Source organism: Schistocerca piceifrons, chromosome 1 (assembly GCF_021461385.2).
Source record: "Schistocerca piceifrons isolate TAMUIC-IGC-003096 chromosome 1, iqSchPice1.1, whole genome shotgun sequence".
In the NCBI taxonomy this organism is placed as follows: domain Eukaryota; kingdom Metazoa; phylum Arthropoda; class Insecta; order Orthoptera; family Acrididae; genus Schistocerca; species Schistocerca piceifrons.
The window spans coordinates 382,588,069-382,601,578 of record NC_060138.1 but is presented as its reverse complement, the minus strand read 5'-3'; the positions used below and the strand labels follow the sequence as shown (position 1 = coordinate 382,601,578).

General features: G+C 38.2%; 1 pseudogene; it reads left to right on the top strand.

Annotated features, from left to right (window-relative positions):
• The first annotated feature begins 7,456 nt into the window (after nt 1–7,456).
• On the top strand, nt 7,457–7,575 carry LOC124727326 (annotated as a pseudogene).
• The last annotated feature ends 5,935 nt before the right edge of the window (nt 7,576–13,510 follow it).

The following is a 13,510-nucleotide window of genomic DNA, read 5'->3' as shown; positions in this document are numbered from 1 at the left end:
TCAAGGCTGAACAGGAAACCGCGGAATTGGAGTGCACGAAGCAGTAACAGTTAATTAATCTCTCACCTGATAGTTAACTGAACCTCTACGACATTCGCATCAAAAAAATTATACTAAAAAATTACATTCGTAATTCAACGCCTCTTTTCATGTTTTTGTACTTATATTACTTGTTATCTCGAAGTGTCAGTGAATTACACGGACCAATAGAGCCTATCGATATCAGTTATCTTACACCTGTTACACTGTTCTTTGTCATGTGATTTAACGCTGCTTTGCGATGAGTTTCGGTAACAGTATTGTGCATTCACATATCCTAAAATAACAAAATTTTCTCTTTGATAATATTCAGATTATACAACACTTTATTTAAAAAACAAAATTTCTGTTAGTTAGTTGTACGATTAAGTTCTACAGACGAAATGAAATCGTTAAACATAAGAAAAGACTACAGTTATTTGTAGGTACTCAAGGATACCATAACTGTGCAGTTTCTTTGTTCTCTACTTCACATTCAAAGAGCGTATCAGTTGTTACATGGTAAGGATTATCAACTGTTATCATGGTACTGCAACTTTTAAAAGCCTGAACATTTGAGGAATGTTAAAGTATTTTTTTTTCATTTTTAATTAATTTTCAGTTACCTCACTATATGGATTTAGTACTCCTCGAGAAAGAATATTAATGATGCGGATTAGTCAGTACGCTCGTTACTACACAACAGTTTCTTCACCTTCTTGACACTAAAACAATTACCGAATACCTTCAGTGATGAGAAATACGTGTTAAGCTTCTAATTTACAAAGAGCAAAAACATCTGTAATGGGAATAGAGTAGCTACTAAGTTACTGAAGAGATAAAGTAAGAAAAAAGAAAATATTAAAAAGCAGAATTTGAAATAAACTGTAGTTTCAACAAAACTATGAAGATAGTGAACATAATCAGACTTTTCTGGGTGCTCTGCAGAAGAAGGAGACACACCGGTAAGTAGCTCCAAAGTGAAAACATTCTGAGGGATCATCGCTGGCCTCACTTGATAGCTCATTAAGCATCAAGAAGGAAAGTGTTGACACGAGAATAACAAGAAAGAATGGATAAGGAACTGAGGATAGATTTAACAACAGTCATTCTGGTGTCATAAAGTGTCCTTAAATGCAAACGTGAGACATGGAAAAAATTAGTGATGATGATTGAGGCTAGTCATAAAAGGGATGTAAATACTTCACATACATGTAGTTAGTAAGATAACGTCTCCCGGATTCCCAGACACAGGAATCTTATCAACCTGACAAGGTTTTCAATTTATGGGGATTGAGAAGCTACTGTTTGTCACGTAATTGTGCAGATGGATCACCGTATCGTATATTTTCTCTTATTAGCTTCCAGGCTGTTAGACAGGAGGAAATTAGTTGTTGGGTACCAATGGGCCTATATCATAATTATTAAGTGCAGGGTTTGTCTAACAAATATAACTATATAATTAGTAAAAAGTTGTGTCAGAAACGTTGCTAAATTTCACAGAAAGAATTAAATTCAAGATTTTAAGATATCAGCTGATATGTACACGAGATGCAAAAAGAATATATTACATCAGGTTCATCTGCTTAAACAACTCTAAACGTTAGTGTTAACATGTGCCAGAGGGAAAAAAGAGAAAAACAGAAGAGGAACACTTCTTTTCCCTCACACATTAATAAATTGTAGGCGAAATTTGCATCTATTTTGGAGATAAAAGAACTTTTCTTCAAGGTGAAGAATGGTTGTCTTAAATCTATGCATATAACTTGCTAGGAAAGATGTAAATTTTAAAAGACATTACCAAACTACTATAATAACTGTTTTAAAACTTCATGCAATAAAGTAAGCCGAAGCATTTCTTCTCGAGAGATATCGTGTAGGTTGTAATGAGTACCTCAACTGAAATTTTTACAGTATCAGTGGCTACAAATGTATGTGAATCTTGATGCGCGTAACTTGATGCTCCTAACTACCCTCTACGTTCATTCTCTAGTACATTTTCAATGGTGCTCTGAACGCATACAGTATCGTTTCGGTTACGACGTCTCATGAGGTCCTAGAACAAGAAAAAAAATTGTAAAGACGTAATTGTTTGGACAGTAAATAAAATTTTTCAATCTCTACAAAAGGTTTCACGTTTTTTGTGACCTGGTCGCTAAAGCGAATTATTCTTCGAAAGCAGTATAAATAGAAAAATATTACATCCTAATAACCGTAGACAAGTTTTCTTACATGGTTAGGGCCACGCACGAAGCCTAACAGGTTAATTATTAATACATATTTCAAAGATTTCGACAGGTTAGCTGAAACACTATAACTGGTTGTTAATAATGATGTACTGGAAAGTCATGTTTCATGTTGAAAATGTTCCATATGGAAAATCGTAACTTTTTTCTTTCTTTTAGAATATTAATTTCATTGAGAGTAATTAATACGGGTTTTTGCACTGGACGAGATTACGTTTACAGTTCTAGCAAACAACACAAATAAAATTTCATGTTGTGTGCTCGATTTTCATTGCGTGGCAAAACGTCTTTCTATTCTCATAATGTGAGTACATTTACATATTATAGACTGATGCCTCTTCCAGTATTATCCAAGGACATACCATAAATCTAAATTCTTATCCTGCGGAAAAAAGACGTAATTATTAGCCACGTACTGCACAAAAATTATTGCCTGAAGCCTAATTATAATACCTAAGACAAAGTAATGTATGTTTGCGGTTTTTGGATAGTTTGCGCTTAAATGAAGCTTCATTCCGTTCTATAAACCTATGATAATTATGGCTAAACTTCATGATTCAAATATCCGCTTTAAATTTAAATGTAATTCAAAAGAGACAGGTCTACAGCAATAAAACATATCTAGTGTAACATAAATTCGAGAAAATAATGTATTAAGCCAATTAATAAATTCTATGAAAATTTGCAGTTTATTAACTACATAAGATTGCATCGAATTCTAAACCTGAAATAAACAAAGATGAAATAATTTTGTTAAGTATTATTACGGTCAAGAAGAAATCGGAGCATTACGTTGAGGTATAATAACCGTTCCTGGCGTCAGATTAGAGCAGAAAGTTTTGTCGGTGTTTTGTCCTTTAGATGAAGTATTTCTTGTTATTGAAGTATGTTATTTTGAGAGCGATTTATGAAAGAATAGGATGAACCTGTGTAATAGTTCGGCGGACTGAACCTTTCAACTTTCTGATAGTAAATGCGTTTCATTTTAATCATTAGAGGGAATTTTTGTATTTATAGTTACTCATAAGCAGGAAAAGATTCAACGGAAAGGTGATCTGTCGCTCGAAACGCCTAGTACGAGAAATTATAAGTTCTTGGGAGCTATACCAAAAATTTATTAGAAACTACATTAGTTTCTCCTGGCAATACAGGGAGTTCAAAAAGAATGTTTTGAAAGTGGTAGCACCCACGAGAACAACAACGAAAGTCTAAAAAACGTCGACTCTAAAATGCATGCTTCAAGAGCTACGAGCACTTCTTCATCTTGGATACTGTGAAGCACACTCGTTCTACAACATGTTCTCTGCTTTCCGTATTTTGGGAAGACTTAATGTGTACCGGAAACAAGAAAAGCCTGTCCAGGTAACATAGGCTCTAAAATTCATACCATAAGAGCCCTGAGAAGTCTTTCATCTTCGCTATTGTGAAACATATCTCTTCTACAGAAGAAGTGATCATAGCTCTTAAGTTATGCATTTTAGGTTCATCTTTGGTAGACATATTTTTCTTGGTTTGGTCCATACTACCTCGTCCCAAAATATGGAAAGCTAAGAGTGTGCACTAGAAAAGTAACAGATGTGTTTCATAGTATCGAAGATGTGCAGTGTCTAACACCTCTTCACGTATGCGTTGGAGCCCATGTCTACTGGATTGTTTCTCTTGTTTCTGTGGAAAATACCACCACTCAAAATATTCGACACTTTTTTCAAACACCCTCTATATATTCGGTACTGCCATGATTTTGTAATGAAATGAAGTAAGTACAGGAATGACACGGAATGAAGAAACTGCCACAAATGTTTGAAAATGTCATATACAGTTTTCTAAAACACTTTAAAAAAGTAGCGCTGTGTTGAAAGTCGTAAAGATGTTGTTGTTAAAGCAAAAATATTCAGTTATTTCAGTAGTAGGCACTCAAACAAAAATTAATTGCAATTAGTACATTAAAGGCCATCAATTCAGCAGCTGCTTAAACAAAGATCCAAGAAATAGTAAAAATATAGGTATCAGATTGAAGCCTCACGAATTGTTATTCAGAAAAACGAGGCACAGAAATCAACCTGTAATGCGACACAAATTACCCGTCGACACTTCTCTAATTACGGACAAAAGTTTTGGTCATGTTTAGAAATAAAATGTTTGCTTAGCCATTATTAACTGCTGTTGATTTATTCACTATGACTTTGACCCCACAGAATCAATGTGTCTATGTTCCTCACAGTCGGTTAAACCAGTTATCTGCACAAGCATACGAAGTTGTTTCTTCCTCTAAACACACCCTCCTTGAGTATCTTACACTGATGCGTGGACAAATGGAATGGAAAACATTTCCGTATCCCTGTAGTGTGGCTGTATACAGAGGTCTGTAGTAAAATTAAAAACTGAAAGAACAGGGCCTCAGTCCATAAAACATCAGTGAGGTGCATGAAACGGAAAGCCTGAGGTTAATTTCCGATCATTGATCAGTCTCTAGCAAAGCAACTTCATGCGTATTTTTTTAAGATTTCCATTCCAATTTAATTTATTGAAATAGTCTTTATAATGTAAGTGTTCACTGGTACGGTTCAAAAATGTAGTAATGTATGCAAATAAGTAACAGGAAATGTCTTACGAGATAAATGGTTGAGTGACGTTTTTTGTTTAAAATAACAATAAATTCGAGTTTATACTAAAAAATCTGTCCTTTGACAATAAGGATGATGGAAAACAACACAAAAGCCTCATTACTGTGTTACCGATCGATAAAATACTTTTTTTAGGTATTGAGTTTCATCACGTTATGTTTTTCTCTTCTAAAAAAATGTGACGAAATTAAGTCTTTTGGAATTCATTTTATGCCTTTTCATTTTCTGACGTGTAATATGCTACGTGACTAAACTAATCAAAAACAATTATTTTACACAGATAAGGATACTGCCAACAGTAATAACCGACACACGTAAGAACATCGTAGAAGTCTCGTAAGGCGAACTGCTTCGTTCCTGAGATAATTATTTGACGTCAGAGCGTCGGCTACCTCGTGGCCACGTAGCGAGCGGCGCTTCCCAATAAGTGCGCCGTTGTGTATTGATGGGTGACGTAACTGGGCGATTAGCGATCTGCAACAGGTGACATGGCCGGTCGCCGGTCCCTTATGTCCAATAGCGGCACTCGTCGACACGAGACAACCGGTGAACAATTCTCGCACGCATAGTGGACACCGGTTTTGTCCTAGGATACTCTGACATCAGATAAATGCTTTGTAGCTTGAATTCTACATTGATCACCGCATTAGATTAACAATTATACGTTTCATTGAAACCGAACTTTTATCCTTGTATTATTTTCGATGAACATAAAGATAATCACGTATGAAACTCTGCATAGGGACATCAATAACATAAAAATAATCTAAACATTAGAACAGTCTCTAATTATGGGTGATAACCAAATGGAACATATTAGTCTTGATTAGAAACGGATTTTCTTTTGAAGAAATAAGGGAGGTCAACTGCAATGTAAAGTACTCGTTTTACCGAAATGCATCACTCTGCCAAATTTTTTTTCACAGTTTCGAGGATGAAGCAGTGGTCATAGCTCTTAAGGTATGCATTTCACACCCGTGTAGTAGACTTTTTTGCTTCGAATGATCGTTTCTCTAATACACCTGAATATTCACCATTTGTCCTGGGACTCCCTTTGTGCTACTACCCTGAGTAAGTTAGCTCGTCCTGCCCCACCAAAAAGACAGAGGTATCGGAACAGTATCAAATTGAAGGAAAGAACAAGTAATAGTCACCGAACGAGATGGCGCAGTGGCTAGCACAATGAACACGCATTCGGGAGGACGCCGGTTAAAACGCGCGTCCGGTGATCCTGATTTTGGTTTCCCGTGATTTCCCTAAATCGCGTCTGGTCGGGACGGTTCTTTTCAAAGGGTACGTCCAGCTTTCTCCCGCAGCCTTCCCTAATCCGATGGGACCGATGACCTCGCTGCTTGGTCCCCGCTCCCCAAATCAACCAACCATATAATAGTTATTCGCTAGCAGCAAGTCAATCCAGACTCCAGACATCTCAAAACAATTTGGCCATTTACTGTGAAATTAAAGTGAATTTCTCCAACCTAGCACACGGCCTAGGTACGCTCCTACACCGGTTGTATGAATACATATATTACACGCGTGGAGTGATGTTTTATTTCTATGTGGACATACAGGGATTGGACAGCGAAAACTACATGCCTGAACATAAATGCAGATGCTATCCGAACCTGTAGGTTTTTGTACTTGATCAGGAACGGCATCTGTGCAGTATAGTCAAAACGTTGCAAATGTCAGTGGGGTTCGGAACAGTGTTCTGCGTTGTTGTGAGTCCATTATTCCAGAACTAAGTGCATTCGAACACGTGTTTATTGTTGGTGCTCGTATCGAAGATTTATACCGCAGACAAGGAAATCAGAAAAAAGATTACCCTCTATGCCACAACGTGAATGAAAGTGTCTGTTGGGTGATCGTGACAGACGGTCCTTGAGGAGGATTTTGGTATAAAATAAGAACACTACAGGTGAAACAGCCACTGCAGAACTGGATGCCGCCCCACTGAGCCCTGTCAGAACCAAAATAACACTAACAGAGCTTCATAAATTAGGAATTGGAGGACGAGTTGGAATTCTGAAACCACTCATCAGTGGTGCAAATGCACATAACAGGAAAACGTGATGCTTAAGCCATAAAGTCTGCACTGTGGTCTGTGGGGCAAAGAAAGACTATCATTTACTCGGAGGAGTCCTGTTTCTCACTATTTTCAATTTCTGGCCAAGTTGGTATCCAAGAGTATACATGGTGTGCTTCCGACGATGATTTGGGCAACCATATCTTTGTACTGCGTAAGTCACATGGTTGTATTGCGTGGGCCCCGTGGTTACTGAATAAGGTCGCATTCTGCCAAGGATTATGTGACAATTTTGGCTGATGAGTTATTTTCGATGTTACAATTTTTGTTCCCCACCAGTGATATTGTTTCCCACGATGACAGAACACTTGTTCATGGTTGTCGCATCGTCCAGGACTGGATTTGTGAGAACGAGAATGAAGCGCCGCATCTCACTTGGCTGCCAGAGTCGCTAGGTCTCAACACGTCTGAGCCTTTGTGGTCTACCTTGGAGAGAAGGGTGCTTGATCTGTATCAATCTCTATCATCCTTACCTGAATTTGGGCAACGGCCTTGCCGCAGTGGATACACCGGTTCCCGTGAGATCACCGAAGTTAAGCGCTGTTGGGCGTGGCCGGCACTTGGATGGGTGACCATCCAGGATCGCCATGCGCTGTTGCCATTTTTCGGGGTGCACTCAGCCTCGTGATGCCAATTGAGGAGCTACTCGACCGAATAGTAGCAGCTTCCGTCAAGAATACCATCATAACGACCGGGAGAGCGGTGTGTTGACCCCACGCCCCTCCTATCTGCATATTCCAACGAGCATGACACGGCGGTCGGATGGTCCCGGTAGGCCACTCGTGGCCTGACGACGGACTGCTTTTATTTACCCGAACTTGCCATTTGTTGCCCTTGTAAACTATACACTACTTGTACTTATCCATTCCGGCACGACTGGAAGCTTTCTTACTAGGCATGGTAATGCGATACTTTTTGTTGTTTCCACATTTATATCCATCACTTGCATATGTTCATTGATGCATGTGTGTGTTCAGAGTGGTATATTACAACAGACTCTGTGTTAGGTTTAAGTGTTGATTCGTGTCAGTTATCTTTCGAGTAGGTGGAATGTGATTGGTTTGAAACGGACACTATAAAAGGGTCATTCATATCGACATTCGGACAGAGTAATCCGTGCCGCGACCCGTGGGTATTAATTTGTTTCCTTAGATGGGAGGAATGCCTCGAGGACAGTTAATAAAATACGCAGTCGCGAAGCTTCGAACAATTTATGGCGCGTCACCGCCACTCTGCGCCGATTAGTCGAATGACGCAGAAGTCTATCGCGACTGAATTAAAAGCTTTTTAGCCGCAACGTTCTCCGGCAGCGTCACACCTAACCGGCACCGCTTGCAGAGAGCGACCCGACCGCACGTATTTATTGTGGCACTCTGGCGCCATCCCCTCAGGAAATTGATTGAGGATAACACCTGGAATTATTTGGCACCGCGCGGCCCGGCGCTGCCCGGCGCGCCGTATATATTAGTTATCGCCCGCGACTTATCAATTGGGAAGTGACGGGCCATCTTCCGGCAGTTACTTACGGCGCGCGTTCCGGGCCCGTATTTCAGGCGACCGCCTATCGTCGCCGAGGAGGTGTGCGCCTCCTTCCTGCGCCGCTGGGGCTGCCAACGGCAAGGCCGCGAGTTATGGCACCACACACACACACACACACACACACACACACACACATATGCATCTCCTCGCGCTTGGCTTCAGTCCGCGGCCAACCATTACATTAATTCGGCACCCGTGCCAACCGTCGTGGGCACTCGTTTCGCTAACCTTAATTCTGTTTGCAACACTCTCACTCGATCCCTATTACTAGATTCACAACTGAGAAAAAAAGGAAAAAAAAAATCTGGTTTCAAACGAGACAGAGCGATCGTTCGAATTATGTCCAAAAATGTTGAAATCTATTCAGCGGTCATGGTGGGTGGTCTATGAACTCACTGAGTGAAACCGACGAACAAGTAAGACCATCCGTAGTGCTTGCGTGACATGGCATTTGTTCAAGTAGTTTCGCTGTTTCCATAGGAAAAAATATTAGAAAGATTAAATAGACGTAGACAGAAAGTACTGAGGCTAAAAGCGATCCCCATAGTTTGCACGCCTGTATGGCCGTAGTCTCCAGCCTTGGTGTTACATCATACTCGGATGTGAAATACGATATCGATTGCACACTTTGACTTTACATCACGTAAATTACGAAGTGATCACAGTTCTAAAAGTCTGTTACTACAACAGGCAGTCAAGTGAAAATGGCACAGGCAGAAAAAGGTAAGTAAACTGTTTGTTATTTCAAAAGTAAATCTCCATAATTATTACTGCTATAATCCTACTGTCAGAAAAACTGTCATTGCCTTCATGGGAAAATGTTTGGAGTCCTGAAGAACGACATTCGCAGTCAACGATTTGCTTTGGACGAAAGGTGCGTGCACCCTGGGTAGAATCATGGTTCTGTAGGCAATCGCAGAGAATCATCCATGAATACATTGTCCCTCGTCTTTCACAGCGGAATTAATATGTAAGCAGTTATGGAAATTACTTATGAAATAATGAACAGCTTACTTACTTTTTAGGGCCCCATATCTTATAGTATCACTTTGCGTTCTATCCAAGAGATAAGGCAGAGATTTCTTAAGGACCTCGTCGACGTATCAGGTTCAGTTGTATGTCACATACTGCCAGACACTAAAGTTTGGAGACCGTTGGCGGTGTGAAACAGTTAAGCTCCTAAGTCAACGCAGTCAAAAGATACGGCCCTTTACATCACATTTTGAGCTCGAAGCTCATTCATCAAAACCAATAGGTTACCTTCTATTGATGTATAATCATGAAATTTGGCATGAAGCAAGATTTCATAGTGCAAGTCCAGAACAAAATCCGAAAATTGTTAGTTAGTAAGTACATCACAAGAAAAAACATTTTTTTTCTTTTGTTATCCGTCTGTCTGTGTGATAGGAACCCTTTTCGTCAGGAACAGGTAGATGCATCGAATTTTACTATATGTAACGTACCATAGTCTATGGTCCCTTGACGGAGTACAAAATTGAAGATCCGAAGTCAAATCAGTCAAAAGACACGGCCATTTATGTCACATATTTTGATACTCTTAACCTCACTCATGAAGACCTGTTCGGAACTTCCAGTTGACCTACAGTCATGAAATTTGGCAGGAAGCAAAACTTTACAGTATAAGTAAAGGAGAAAAATCCAAAAATTGCGTGTTTGTAACTATACCACACGAAAAATAATTCTTTTTATCATTCGTTATTCGATTTTTTTCCGTCCATTTGTTTGGTTTCAAGCTCTAAGAGTGCAAATCCTCCTCGCATTTCCTGAGTTTTTTTTTCCATCTGTCTCGTTTTTATCTGACTGCCCCTTACGAGGATTCTTATATCATTGTGTGGCGAACATATTTTTAAAATTTTCAAATGATGTCATTCCGCGAATTTCACAGAAATCTTCAAATTTATGCTACAGCGTTACACTAAATACTGATCTAAACCAGTTGTTACTCATTATTTTACGCGTAGCTGTAATTTTCAGAAACTATTGTATGTATTTTTCAAAATGATATTCAGCGTCAGTTCCAAAAACATTTTTATTACGCTTTCGCTGTTTCGAGAAATTAATTTGTCATCTTCAGAAACTTGGTACTGGTTTTGCAGATGTCAGTAGCTTCTTCATAGAAGTATTTGTCAAAACCCTAGGCACATTGGCATAATAATATTAAGGACGGGTGAACTTTCACCGTGGACATGGATTATCTACACAGAAAGTTTCTTATTTGATAAACAAGCAAAATAGCATCTAGCAGGGATGTAATTTGTCTTTCGCATACCCCTCGCCATAAAGGATACTCCGATGATGAAACGTATTTGCAAAATCACGCTGAATCATGAGCACTCTATGACTTCCTTCATACATGAATTCTACATCAGTTCCTAGCTCTGTAAGCAGCCTAATCTCCTCTGTTCCTATGGGGGTCACATACGGGGTAGTTGTGTATTCTATGGCTCCTTACTTGTTATTGTTTCTTGAAACTTTGTTATTAGGGTTTCGTGCGGCAGTTGACGTGTGTCTTCAACTGTCTGACAGCACAGGTTTTTAAGGTTCCTGTGCTGACCTACGTAGCGTATTCATTTGGGTATGTATTGCAAAGCTTTTTTACAGTATCTGTCTTTTTCCTTTCTATATAAACGTTCCTGCGATCACTGTTCGCATCTGCCGATTTTTTTCTGTTACTGCAAAATTTTAAGATCATTTGTGATATATTCATTTCTTAATCTGTATTCTAATTTACTACCTTTAACTAATCCGAAGAATTTCGTTTCTGACGTTACTGTTCGATTTATGTTTTCCTGGTTTCTTCCATCCAAATCCCAGATCCCTAAAGTAGCTGTGGAATAGCTAGTGTTTTATAGAATTTCGGAGGCATTTGTTTAGCTGTCATTTTGTTTAATATTCTTTTCGTCCTTTCTCAGACACTACCAATTTTTGTTGTCTTATTCTTGATAGTTTTAGCATAATCAAAACAAATGTAGCAGCCCAGGGAGTTAAAATTAATAACTTGCTCTGTTGTATTGTTTCCTATATCTATATTTGTACATACCTGTTGTTTATGTGGGAATTGCGTTAGTTCTGCCTTTTCTAAGACAACTTTACAATTAAATTTAGAACAGTTTGATTAGTTTAAAGATATTTCTTAATAATTTTTCTTCTGAAGTGGGTATTATAGTCTGATCGTCAGGATGCAATAATATTTTTGTGTAATGGTTTTCATCTACTTTTATTCCTGTGTTGTTTCTTGTTTTCTTACTACATTTTTGTTCATGCCATTTATTAAGAAATTGAATAAACTTGGGAAAAGACTGCAATGTTATTTATAGGCTTCATTAGTGATAATGCCAGTTCTGTTTATTTATTTCCCTTTTTTATTACTCACAAAAATTTAGTTTCATTATATAAGCTTTTTATGATTCATATCAAGCATAACAAATTTCATTTTTTAGTGGCCTTGTCCAGAGATTTGTTCTGTTTCAGTTGCCAAACGATTTAAGTTAGTCGATAAAGGTTACGTACGTCATATTATTAAATTTTTTCCTTGTTCTTCTTGGATGGGCATACTATGAGCCACGTGTCAATTTCAGTATGGTATACATTGTTCTCTTCTTTCCTTCAAGTACTTATTCTTCTGTTTCCTATATATTTTCTTCTCGTCTTCTGACCAGACCAGTTGTCACTCCTCTGCTTGGAACTCTTTCTCATTCAGTACATTTCCGTACATACTTCTCTGCCAGTTATTCTTCAATTTTCATATCTTTTCTAAATCCTTTTTTACTTGGTGAAGTCAGCTTGTTATTGACGTCTTATCTCGCAAGTATTTGAAGATCTTTTTGTTTAATGTACTTTCTTGCTTTGGTTATCAAAATCCCAAAATTATCCGTCTTCTTTTTCTCGTTTCTTCTGTTATAATGTTTTCTATGTTTCGATAAATTTCATCATTACTTTCTAATCTCCAACATTCATAGTTTCTTAATGTTTTAATAATGATTTGTCCATCTAGTGTTTGTAATCTATCGAAATTATAGTTTAATGCTAGACATTCGCTTGCATCTAGATATTCTGGCTTGTCTAATGTAATGTAGTATCCCATTTTTGCATTTGTAACAAGCATTTTTTGTAGTAAAATTCTTCAGTTATACCACGTGGCATTACCATTTTATGAACCTTTCCCTCTATAGCAGCTTTTTCCAAACTATTTTCTTAAATTATCTGCGTATTATATGTAAATATTTTAACTTTCTATTTTCTGGTATTACGCTATATTTTTAATGTTTGGAAAAAAACGGTTTTTTCTGCAGAAATTCTTCAGCTGGTCACACTGGCGATTTCATCTAATAGAATAATTTTTTTACAGGTGTCAAATTTTCAAAAATTATACCAATGTCATCTGGGTGTGCGAGACAGTTTATTCCAAGGCTTTTGTTTCCTCTTTCCAACGACATTAGAATGTTTTATATTCATTCGGTCTTTCTTTTCTGGTTCACGCTGTTACATCTAGAACGCAATTAAAGAGAATTGTTGATAGGCCATCACCTGACCGTACAGCTGTGTTTATTTCGAATGGTTGTAATATTTCTCCCATAAATTTCACCAGAAATGCTGCACCAATTTCCGAAAGAGCTCTGCTGAATATCACAAATAGTTATAAAGTGATCAGCAGTAAGGAAATGAAGTCGTTGTCTGGCATCACAAGTTTTACGTTCATCATCAGAAACGATTCTTGACACGTGGGCTTAAGATGGGGCAAATTATTTCTTCTGTGTTCCAGTAGATAACATAGTGATTACAGTATAATGGCAGGAGGGTAGACGATTCCACACATCATAGTTCAACTCAGGGGCTAAAGCGGAGAAACCAGGGAAACGTTGGGAAGAAGGTTTTACCCAGTGCTGGAAGTCGAATAGCTGATGCCTATGATGATAATGATTGTGATGATGATGACTAAGATGATGATGATGCCAAAGTGGTGTTGTCTTAGAGAA